This window comes from Stegodyphus dumicola, chromosome 4 (assembly GCF_044657685.1).
Source record: "Stegodyphus dumicola isolate Sdum_Otavi_A_Nest chromosome 4, ASM4465768v1".
Classification (NCBI taxonomy): domain Eukaryota; kingdom Metazoa; phylum Arthropoda; class Arachnida; order Araneae; family Eresidae; genus Stegodyphus; species Stegodyphus dumicola.
In genome coordinates, this window is record NC_140771.1 from 71,589,092 (window position 1) to 71,602,112 (window position 13,021).

The following is a 13,021-nucleotide window of genomic DNA, read 5'->3' on the forward strand; positions in this document are numbered from 1 at the left end:
TATGACACTGAAGATTCATCAGCGCCTATTGATCTTTTAATTGGTGCAGATGTGGCTGGTTGACTTTTCACCGACAGAAAAAGAGTACTTTCTAGTGGTATTGTAGCCATAGAAACTTACCTGGGCTGACATTGATCGGTAAAACATCAGGGAATGCTGAAAGGGAAGATACGGCGATGACGGTTGTAACAATGTTTGTTCTAAGATGCCAATATTCCTGACCTTTCTTCCTTAGATAGCTTAGAAATATACGATACAGTGGAAGTAAAATCACGAAAAGAAAAGGAATTTATTATGAAGAAATATTTTCAAGAAAGACTAAAAATTAAGGATGATATGCGGTACGAAGATACCTTACCGTGGAAAGGTGATCATTTGCCTCTCCTCACCAGCAAAGATATAGCGATAAGAAGATTTGAAGTCTCAACAAAAAGGCTGAATTCAGAAAAATTATTTGATACCTATGATGATTTCTTTAAACAATGGACTGAATTGGGAATAACAGATGATGTCACAGATGCGCATTCACAACTTCTTGGGATCCAGAATCCAGCTGATTTGCCTTCTCGAGGATGTTCCGCTAGACAGCTGTTATCAAGCAAATGGTGGGAGGGACCCACTTGGTTATTAGAATCATTATCTAACTGGCCTGTCACAGAACAAAATATTGATGACCATTCTATAGCTAAGGAAAAGAGACAAACAAAATCTGATGGACACTCTTCTATCTGTTCTCCAAGTTACTCAAACACTTGTAGCCGCAAAACTGATGAAAAGAAAAATAATGGATACAGACATTACGGATCAAGTTGGTACAATAATTATTTTTCAAGCTATGACAAAGTGATACGGTTGATTGCTTGGATAAAAAGATTTAATTATCTAAATGCAAATTCTTCACGAATTATTGACGAGTTTTCTTTGGGTGAACTGACAAAATATAAAATCAAGAAAAAGAAATTGTGGCCTCATCCAAATATAGTTGAAATGTTTTATGCTTTTGCTGATCAAACACCTTTACTTCCTGGTGCCTTCACCAACTATCCCCAACTATTCCTATTCGTCTTCTGAGTGATGGATGTGGTAGGAATATGACTCCGTTTCTTGTTATGAAGAGATACAATTGCAGTGTAAAAGAATATTTGAAAAGAATAGATGTTTCTGGTCACAGAGCATTGCGACTGCTTACTCTGCTTTTGAAAGTTCTAACTTTTTTCAAAATGATATTACTCATCGAGATTTAAAGACTGACAGTACTTTATCAGATTTCCAGTACGGAGCTCCCTTTCCTAGACTTGCAGTAACTGACTTTGGATGCTCTCTTGAAGGCCTCTATTTGGTTTACAATTCATATGATTCTGAGAAATATAGCATTAATGATACCAGACGTTGTAAATACTGAAGCAGGTTCTTTCTCAGTGATTGATTATTCGAGATCAGATTTATGGACACCAGGAACGTTAGCAAATGGAATATATAGAGGAGCCAATCCTTTTCGTTCGATAAATTCTTTTTTGAAAAATGACTCATATGATGAAAGTGATTTACCTCCTCTTCCATCAAAAGCACCACCAGTAATACAGAAATTGGTCAGAAGTATTCTTCATAAAAACCAGGAGTGGATGACAAGTCAGGACTATCCAAAGACTAGACTTATAGACTTTATAATGTTTGGACTTTAATTCAGTTCTTTTATGTTTTTCCATTAAGTTTTCTTTAATATTTCTAATAGGTTAAGTTGTTTTCCAACAACTAAAGGTGGGAAGATGTTGGATTCAAAACAATGTAGTTTGTATTTTGTATCTACTTTCCTGTAATTTTATACTTAGAATTTTACAATACTTATTACTTTTACATTTTGGACACTAATAATTGTTGTTAGTTTGGTTTCTTGGAAGTGGTAAAAGAGTAATTCATAGAATTAGGAAAATATGTTTCTGTGGTTAGTTAGGCTTATTGAAGATTAATTCTGTGTTATATACCTGAGTGATGTTTTATTAAATAAATGAATACTTTAGAATATAGTAGTCTCTTTAGAGTCCGTGATACGCTGGTAGCGTAATAGTTTGACGCGTAAGCGAACAAACACGCCTGCAAGCACATTAGCTTTACTAGGCGTATACTCAATGTTTGGATTATAGGACTGAATCTGAAGAGCCCATCTTGCCAAACGACCTGATGTTGACTTAATGCTCATAAGCCATTTTAATGGCTGGTGGTCAGATGCTATAATTATTTCTTGATTTTCGACGTAACCTTGAAATATCTCCAGAGCCGAAACTACTGCAAGTGTCTCACGTTCAGTAGTGGAGTAATTTCGTTCTGCTGGTGTGAGCAGATGATTGGCATACTCAATAACAGGTTCTACTGGGCCTTCTCCTTGAAGAAGGACTACTCCTAGAGCGTAACTGCTAGCATCTGTGCGGATAAGAAACGGCTTCGATCCATGCGGTTATTTTAACACAGGGGGTGTTATTAATCTTTTCTTCAATTTTTCAAAAGCTTCTTGCTGTTCAGTGCCACAAAACTATTGTACACCCTTTTTGGTAAGAATACTAAGTGGTCGTGCAATGGTTGCAAAGTTTGGAACATATCTTCTGAATCATGAGCAAGTTTGCAGAAAGGACTGAACTTCTTTTACATTAGTTGGCACAGAGACTCTCTGAATAGAGCATACTTTTTCAGGGTCCACTTCAATTTCATTCCTGGTTATCCAGTAATCTAAATATTTAATCCGGTCACATGCAAAATGACATTTTTCTCTGTTAGCCTGGAGTTTAAACAAAGAAAGTCTCTCGAAAACAGTTCGTAAATCTCTTACATGTTGATCTAAAGTCCCTGATAAAATAATTACATCATCTAAATAAGACAAAGCAAACATATCCTTTAGGCCTGCTTAAAATTTGTCAATCAGGCGTTGAAAAGTTGCGGACGCATTTCGTAATCCGAAAGGCATGCGCAAATATTTATATGTCCCAAATGGGCAAATGAAAGCTGTTTTATCTTGATCAGCTTCATGTATTTTGACCTGATGATAGCCTGATTTAAGATCGATGGTTGACATATAGGCCGTTGACTTTGCTTCTGTGAGAAGATCGTCCATGCGTAGTAAAGGGTACTTGTCTGCAATAGGAGTGGCATTTAGTTTGCGATTGTCGACGCAAAGTCTTATGGTACCATTCGGTTTAGGAACCAAAATAACAGGACTGGCATATGAAGATTCACATTCTTCGATTATACCAGCAGCTAGGAGAGAATCTAATTCTTTTTTCAGTAATTCTCTTTTTTCAGGATTCATTCTGTAAGGAGGTTCTGCAACTGGTGGACTATTTCCAGTATTAGTACGATGTTCACTATATGGGGTTGAGTTTCCTCTGGTTCGAAGCAACTCTTGAATTCTTGCAGTAAAAGACTTAGATGAGTACGTTGTTCTGTACTTAGATGCTCGATTTCGTCGCTTCGAAGATTTATAAGATATTTCTTGCACTTCCCTAGCGTGTCTTCGTGGTGTAACGGTAGCACGCTGGGCCGGTATAGCAGAGGTCCGTGGTTCGATTCCCGACAAAGGCGGTTGCATATGTTTCATCTTTTCTGCTTCCAATTAGCCAAATGACTCTACAAGTGGCGCCCGTACTAAAAAGGGTTGTGGATGATGATTCTCCCCACCCAGGATTTGGCCACTAGGTCCCCTAAAACCCTAGTCGCCCTTTAAAAAGGTGAGTATATAAGGTATTTCTCCCACTTCCCTAGCGTGCCTTCGTGGTGTAACGGTAGCACGCTTGGCCGGTATTCCAGAGGTCCGTGGTTCGATTCCCGGCGAAGGCGGTTGCACACTTTTCATCTATTCTGCTTCCAATTAACCTAATGACTCCAAAAGTGACAGATTTGCTGAAGAGGATGTTTCGAAAACTTTAAATGAATTGGTCATTTCTACAGTCCTTGTCTGAGAGTCAGAAATGGAGGTAGAATTTTCCGCCTTGGAAATCATCTTGTAGAAAAGGTATTGGACGTGAGGATTTTCACAGAAATACCAAGTACCGTTGAGGACATCTAAGACAATCTCAGCAGATTGGAGAAAGTTTTTTTTCGTGCATTTTTAAGAATGACACGGTAACACAAAAATTTAATTTTCCTAACCTAAATATAACTCACATTTAAAATAGTCATTGCGTTGTGTTTGGTATTTACCGGATTAACCCCTAATCTGTAGACTGGTGAATGCATAGAGAAAAAAACATGCACTTAAATAATTCAGAGAAAAAATGGTAATTTATTTAATAAAAAGCATAGTTAAACTCAATAATCAAAGTGATAAAATTCAAAAATAAAAACATATGAATTTAATTTCTTTTTTTTAAGTAGTATTGTATTTAATATGTCAAATATTTTTTAGCATGATAAGGCTATTATAATCAGTTAAAATAAAATAAAAGAGAAACATACCCTCCACGGGGAGGAAAAAAAATTATAAAAACCAATTAACAATTTCCTAGACAAACGTTGCAACCATTTCTTTTTTTAAAAACACTAGTTTTTAACACTGGTATTAAAGAACACTTTCAGATTTCAAAACAAAATACTGTAACAGAACTATTTAAGTGTAATTGAACTATTTTATTCAACGCCATGAACTCATGAACTGTAACCGAACTACTATTTTATTTAAACGCGATCTCGTAGCGATATGAAAAAACGTCAGTCGACCTCCAGCCGCCATGATGATAATTTACTATGTTATGTTATTCAAATGTTTGATGTTCCATTTGGTTATAAGTTTCATTTTTATGTATATTTCTTTTGTTTGTAACCGTTCCTGTGTGCTCTGTTAATAAATCCTTTTAAAGCTAGCCGACATTAGTGTTTATTGAGGAACGGCTACATGACAATACTTAATTATTGCACGTTTTTCAATTACCATAATAATGCTAGGATGACCGGGCATAAATTAGAGCACAGATTTTTTTTTTTATCTTAAGCAGAAATCATTCTAATGAAAATTACAGGAACAACTAATTGCACACAGCCGGATTGGATATAAGGTAATTAACTTTATATTGTACAGCTTTAATTATTGAATTTTATTGTTTTCTTAACTATTATCCTTTCAACAAATTACTTAGTAAAATACATTTAACTCAGCCTAACCCAACAGTGACCAAAATGCTAGAAAACAGAGGTTCAACTAACATAAGAAAGATTAAATTAATAATTAATCAGCATAAGTGAAGAACGCTGGATTTATCAGTTAAATGAAGACAGGAATTAAATATTGGATATTAACTAAGCTTAACTTATCTGAAAAGTATCCGGACTTCAGCTGGCGATAGGAACAATTCTAAGGATGCCGAGATGAATAGTTCTGGTAACAGATTGTAGACCGAAGTAAACTCATCTCCATATTACTTAGCTGGAACTTAATCGGAAGAATTGGATAACAGCAAGAGGCATTAACATTTAACGAGAAGCAGGCGTGAACAGTTCTGGAAAGCGGCATTAACATTTATCAGGATGCAGGCGAGAACAGTTCGAGAAGGCGATGGTGACCGGAGGAAGCCCACCTCTCAAAAAGTGTAGAAGTCACAGCAAGATCAGTTGAGTAGAACCATTAGGGTGACTCTCAGATGATCCTTGAGGATATATTAGAGAAAATCGAAGCTGAAGTAAGGCTTAACCAACGTTTAAGATGAAAGTTCCTTCCAGAAGCAACGTTTAAGTTGAAAAGTTCTTTGAACTCCGAGGAACACGAAATTTATGGCACTACATAAGGATCTTCACGTTGCGCTGGGAACGCTGTATTAGCCATTTTCTTGAAGGCGGTTAGACCAATGCTTGGAAGTACTTTGATGACATATTGGAAAATTAGTTGGATGGAAATTAAGCTAGTATCAAGGTTTAAGCAATTAAAAAAATCTCTTAATCTAATGAGGCTTCATCTGCGAAAAGAAACAGAAAAAAATTCTCGGGCCGAAGGCCACGATAATCCGCTACTTTGACAATCATTAGGTGAGCCTCAGGGAGCAGACGCCAAGCAAAAAAAAAAAAAGCTCTTCCAAAAGTGGAAGTCACACAAAGGTGCGAGGGGCAAGAAGAAGGAATTGCCAATGCCAATGATTTAAAAATTTCGGAGTGCCTGTGGTTCAAAACCATGTACCTCCACATCAGAATTATTAAAAGTGAGCAGAAATAGGAAAAATTTGCATACGTAATTAACTTGATGTTCAATAGAGGGAGCCACAGGCTCTAGAAAGATTAGGGATAGAATGAGAAAATTAAAACTTAAACATCGTTAATTTTTATAAGTTTTTAGGTTTTTATAATTTTTTTTGTATTTTTATATTTTATACTTTTTTGGTTTTTATAAATTTTTATACACGATACAAAACACTACAGCAAAAAGCAGATAGGAAAGAGTTTAAGATTAATAGGCTCATTGGCATGTGGCGCGTGTTGGTAGTGCAAATAAAATATGGGAACGCGGTGAAAATATTCATAGGCAGATTAAAATCTGCGGGAGATGTGATTCTAAGCGAACAGATTGATAACTTTGCTTGAAGATCTTGCTAGATGATGAATGGTGAAGAATAAGCAATTATATGGCAGCTCGGCGAGGAGACGTCCTTCCTTCATGGCGCGGGAGCTGGTAATGATGTTGAGACTGACTGACTGACTGACTGGCAGGTTATTGCCGGCAATGCAGTCCTGTGAACTGCGTATCCGGCTCTATCAAACTAGCCCCAATGGCGACATCACGATAAGTCAATCGTTACGTACATACAGTAAATAGGAGGTGGCAAAGGGGGGGACCGGCATCATTCGGTCAGGAGAGCTAAGCATTATGGACAGAGGTGGAGATGTTGTCATATAATACAAACAAACTATTTTCAAATATATACAAAATTATCAAGTGGGGAAGTTTGAGTTACAGACGTGGGCCGCGAATGGACGTAGGTCTTTATCCTCCATTAATATGACATAGTTGAAAGTCAGAAAAATATTCATGTGATCACACTTAAGTGCCTTATCATAAAAGTGCCTATTAAGTTTGCGTATGTGTTCCTCAAGTGTATCCAGACGCAAGTCATGGTGAAGAGTTAAGTTACTGACATACATATGCGCGTTAGTAATAGTACGAAGCACTCTATTCTGCATTAGTTGCAGCCTTTTAATATCATATTTACGTATCGTCGACCAAGCAGGCGATGCATATGTGATGACTGGCCTAATAGTAGTGAGGTAAATTAAACGCTTTCTTCTTAGGTCAAGACTTGAAAATTTCCCTAGAAGGGGCTTTAAGCTATTAATAACATGGAACACCTTTTTGCGAACATGTGTGATGTGGTCCTTCCAGGTAAGCTGTTCATTAAAGACTATACCAAGATAGGTGGCATTTCGAACTTTTGGGACAACTTCATTAAATAATGTAATATTCACCTGCACAGGCGTCGTGGTGTGTTTTCGTCGCACTATGAGCAAGTTAGATTTTTGGGCGTTTATGGATATTCTCCAATTTGCGCACCAGTTCTCAATACTAGGTATGATGTTCTGCAGCTTACGAATAGCAAAATTTGCATTTGCGGACTTAACGGCCAAGGCCGTATCTTCCGCGTAACATCCCAGGAAGAAATTATTATCAAGCTGCGACCTAGGAAAATCTGCTACATACAAAATATACAAAATGGGACCTAAAATGGATCCTTGAGGGACCCTTGCCTTTATTGGCCTGACGCTGGAGTGATCTTTTCCAATAGCCACTGTAAAAGTTCTATCTTGGATGAAAGACGCAATTAGCTGAATTAGCTCTCTCTATATATTATAATGGATTAATTTGAAGATAAGTCCCTCATGCCAGACGCGGTCGAAAGCTTTCGCTACGTCTAGCATGAGGATTGCCACATTCTGTTTCTTATGAAGTGCGTCTCCGCGAAACTCTGTAAGTCTTACTAACTGCTTTGTGGTGGATAACTTGCTTCGAAACCCGAACTGCTCCGGGGGAAGGACGTTCAGATAAGGCTTTAATCTGTTAAATATAACTCTTTCGAAAATCTTTCCAAAGCCTGGAAGCAAACTGATAGGCCTGTATATGATGTTGAGAGGGCGGGTCTTGCTCTTTTGGATGGCGGGTAGATGCCGAACTCTTGGCCAATCACGGCTCAAGGATCAAGGAAGTGCAATTTACGGAGTTCATAGGCAATTACGCCTTTACCTCTACATCTTCAAAGGAAATTACATCATCAAAAAGAGGGGATTGTCAAGTAGTGTAAAAATTTTGAAGAGCCGAATGACTTGGAATAAGTGCCTTCACACTGAGTCAAAAAAAGGCAAAAAACTCAGAAGGTCTTAATTTTGCGCCGAAAAAGGGCCAGAATAATTTAGATAGGGGCAGCCATAATAAAATTTTGACTAGAAAAATAAAAGGTGAAGTTTCCTTGAACCTTGATAATCATGTTTTGCATACCTCAGAGGTGAAAAATACGCAGGGGAATTTCCAATGCGCGTTCTTCAGGGGTGGGAGGGAGGGGCGAACCTGTTTACAGGTCGAAAAAGCAGTTCTGCCAGTGATCAGCTGGGAGGGAGAAGTTTCGTTTTTGACCGCTATTCAATGCGGTATTTAAAGGCCTAAAACAAAGAAAGTCTATGTAAAGAAGGAAAGGCTCCATAGACGTAATGTAAACCAGTTTGTCTTCTACGCCGCTAGAAAGAAGAGGGACAATTCGCCAAGGGATTTGGCGACGGAAACTGTTGGCGAGAATTTTCCCCTTTGTGATGTACCTGGCCGAGATTTTCCACCTCCGCCACGTGTACAGGAAATTGAGGAATACGGGTTAAGATGAATCATTCTTTGACTTTTCGCGATAATTTAAACTCGAATTTTTGTGCTCCTTTGCTTTACTAGTTGAACTTGTATTATCCATACCGCAGTTTGATGTCTGATTTTATATCTGTCAATATGTAGGAAAAAAAAATGGAGTCACACATCTTTAAACTCGATAAACGTGACCGTCGAACCTGTTCGAACTTCGACATCTGCTTCGAGCTTTGGCGCTTTTTGACGACATATATTTAACGCATGCGCAGTTGTGTCCCTTTTCGTTCGGAAGGAGCCACTCCTCCTGCTGCGAAGCTTTCCTTCTTAACAATACATATTCTTTTCCTAAAATGACGTTGTTAAACGCCTGTAAAGTTCCTTATTAAAGGAAGAAAAATACAGTATTTAAGAATCTTTTTCATTTTAAATCAGATCAAAAGTTAGAAAATATTTTAAATCAGTCCTTTTTGACTGTGAAGTTTCTTATTAAAGAAACGTTAAGGGGGGGTTCCTCGAGTTAATGCTGTGTGCATTAAAGAACTTTAGAGGCAGGGGGGTTAAGGAACGAGTAGTTATTCACATGGCTGTCAGTATGCTCATATCTAGCCCGTTTAAATGGGAGAGCTGAATATTCTTGGTTAAGAACCGCTCTGGGTCTTTTCCGGGAAGAAGCAACAGCAGGATCGTATACGGGTAGCATATGAAGCACCGGATTAGCAACATGTTGAATATTTTTGAAAATTTTTTCCGAAAGTCGCTGTATATAGCGATTAATGGCCATAATTTTGAGGTCATTATGAATCTCTTCGTTCCGTACAAACCACGGAGCTTTTAAAATTTGCCGAAGCATTTTGGATTGAAAAATTTGGACACGTTTTCTGTTAGTCAGTGCAGATGGGCCCCAGACGGGACACGCATACGTAAGAACAGGCCTAATCATTGATTTGTAGAGCAAGATTTTATTATCCATTGACAGGTCGCTATTAATAGCTAAAAGGGGGCGTAGGGCGGTTTTGACAGCTGTTGCACCCGCTATGATTTTGCGAATGTGAGGCTGCCAAGTTAATTTTGAATCTAGTAAAACACCTAGATATTTGTAAGAAGAGACCCAGGAAATGGGTTCACCGAAGAGCATTAAATTAGGTAAACTTGGGATATTTCTTCGGATGAACATAGTGGCAGCACATTTTGCGACATTAATTTTGATTTCATACAGACCGAGCCAGAGTTCTAAGGTCGAAAGGTAACTCTGCAATTGGGAGATTACCTGGAGGGTGTTGGAATGTTGTGAAATGATGGCTGTATCGTCTGCGTATAACGCAAGATCGATATTTGGGGCCTTAGGAATATCATTTACATAAAGGTTAAAGATTGAAGGTCCAAGGAGGCTACCTTGAGCTACGCCAGCATAGATTGGGCGGGGAGAGGAGAATTCGTGGTTAACTCGCACGCGGAAACTGCGTCCGGTCAAGTACGAGTTAATAATTTTAATGATTATGAGCCGAAAAACCAAGCCGCATGAACTTGTAAATAATCCCGTCATGCCAAGTCCTGTCAAAGGCTTTGGCAACGTCTAAATAGACAATGCCAGTTTTCTCTCGCTTACGAAAGCCTTCATGAATGAATTCCACTACACGGAGTAACTGGTGTACTGTGGAGTGTTTAGGTCGGAAGCCGAATTGTTCCGGGATTAATAAATTTTGATCCCGACAGAATTCATTCAGGCGATTAAGTAAGACAAATTCATAGATATTTGAGAGAGGGGATAACAGACTTATAGGTCTGTAATTGACGGGTAAGTTTAAATTTTGTCCCGGTTTTGGAATGGGGACGACTGCTGCAATTTTCCAACAGTCGGGGAAATAGCTTCTCCTCAGCATTAAATTTATAAGTACCGTGATTCAGACGATAAACATTGGGGGGAAGTTTATGATCATGCGATTCGAAATAAAATCTATGCCAGGTGGTTAGGTTTCAATTTATCAATGAAAACCATAACTTCAGTAGGGTCCGTTGGTCTGAGTTCAGTAGAGATAGGTTGTGTTAAAAAATCTTTAACCCGTGCTTGTATGCGCCCCTGCGTAACCGGGCGGTTACAGTAGGAGTCGTGATTTGGTGTGAATTGAGTTGCAAGGCTGTCAGCTATGACATCAGCCTTTTCTGAGTCAGTGTAGGCCATCTCTGCGCCATCGGCCTTTTGAAGGGGCGGAATGAGTGTTTTATGTTTGCGTAATCGGGCGGCTGCGCGCCAAATCGGTTTGTCTGCAATCGTAAGGGACTCAATGTATGTTTTCCACTCCGCTTGTTTTAATAAGCGAGTTTCGGTCCTTATCTCGTTCTGTATCTTGCGAAACTGGGCACGGATGTTTGGATCTCGTGACCTTTGCCAAATTCTTCGCAAGTAGTTCCGCTGTTTAATTTTGAATTTAGTCTCAGGTGGGAGCCTAGCACCTGGGAGTTTAAGTGGTTTTGAAGCCGCAGCTCTCGCTTCTTTAAGTAAAGACTCCAAACTTTTAATATGCCTGTCAAAGTCCGAATTGCTGGAAATTTTGATGGGAGGGAGTGAAGTTTTTTCCAAAATAAATCTAAAATCGTCCCAGTTTGTTGAGACTTGCTCCTCTAATTTTGAGTATCGATTTTGAATATCGAGGGTTATCAAAACGGGGTAGTGATCAGAGTCCAATTCCTGAATCACTTTTATTTCATGCCGAAAAAATATATCATAAAAGGCAGCCAGATCAAGAACTGCAGGGGACGCTCTTACAGGGTAAAAGGTCGGGAGGGTAGGAGCTATGATCTGAACATGGTTACTCTGGCACCATGAATTTAGACTAATACCATACCTGTTCCTATTTGAACAAAACCATGCGGTATGGCGTGAATTTAGATCACCAGCAATAATTAGGTGATTTGAAACATTCAAAAGTTTATCAAAATCACTGACAGGAAAAGCTGGCCTTCCACGTGCTGCTGACTGTGGAGCTGAGACTATTGTCAGCGGGGAGGAATTTTGAAGGAAAATTTTGATAATTGTCGCTTCCAAAAAATTTAAATCAGGGGACGGTATCATGTGATGCTTTAACGAACGCTTCACATAGATACAAGTGCCACCACTGGGATTTCTGCCCTGTGACACCCTGTCTGTACAGTAAATGTCATAATTCCCAATTTTGGGAGTATTCCCTGGGGTGAGGTGAGTCTCTTGGACTAAAAACACGTCAATATCGTGCTCTACTACAAAATCACTAACTTCGTGGATTTTAGATGTCAATCCATTGGCGTTCCATGTGCCAATGGTCAGTTCTCTGATGGTATTTGAACTGTTATTAATAAAATTGAATTTTAGGCCGTTAATAGAGGTTCATCACTGAAAAACAGAAGACATGGGTCTAAAAATGCCGAATTAAGTTGAAAGCTCAACATAGCTTTCATATAAATAAAATGCCTCCAATCACGGCTCTCGGTCTCTTCTGTGAGCTGCGAATAGAAAGGGTCGTAGGCAGGCATCTGTTGAAGTGCTCAGTTATCAATCTGTTCAATTTTGAGGAATAAATTTTGACTAAGTTTTTTGATAAGATAATCCAAAGGTTTAATGTTAAGGTCCGAATGAATCACATCTGTACGGACGTACCAGGCTGTATTAAATGCCATACGTACGGTCTTACTTTGAAAAGATTGAAGTTTCTTCACATGAGGTTTTGCAGCACTACCCCAGATTGTACATGCATACATGAAGACAGGTCTTATAATTGATGTATAGAGAAGAATTTTGTTTTTAATTGACAGATGGCTCTTGCGAGCTAATAAAGGGTTGGGCTCTAGCTTTTGCTTTATTGAGAGTATTTTCAATGTGAAGGCGCCAGCGTAATTTTGAATCAAGTACAACTCGTAAGTACTTGTAAGAATTTGACCAGGGAACATAGTCGTCGAAAAACTTTAAATTAATGGAAGGGTATGGGAGGGGGCTACGTTTGAAGATCATAGCAGCACATTTTGCAACATTAATTTTAATTTTCCAAGTGATGAGCCAGTGCTCAAGGCTTGAGAGATATCTCTGAATGATATGAACCAAGTTTTCAAGGTGTCTGCTTTGAGCTAGGATGGCCGTATCGTCTGCATAAAGTGCAAGAGTGATACTAGGTGATTTTGGTATGTCATTGATGAATATGTTGAACAAAGTTGGGCCCAAAAGTGATCCTTGCGGGACGCCGCTGA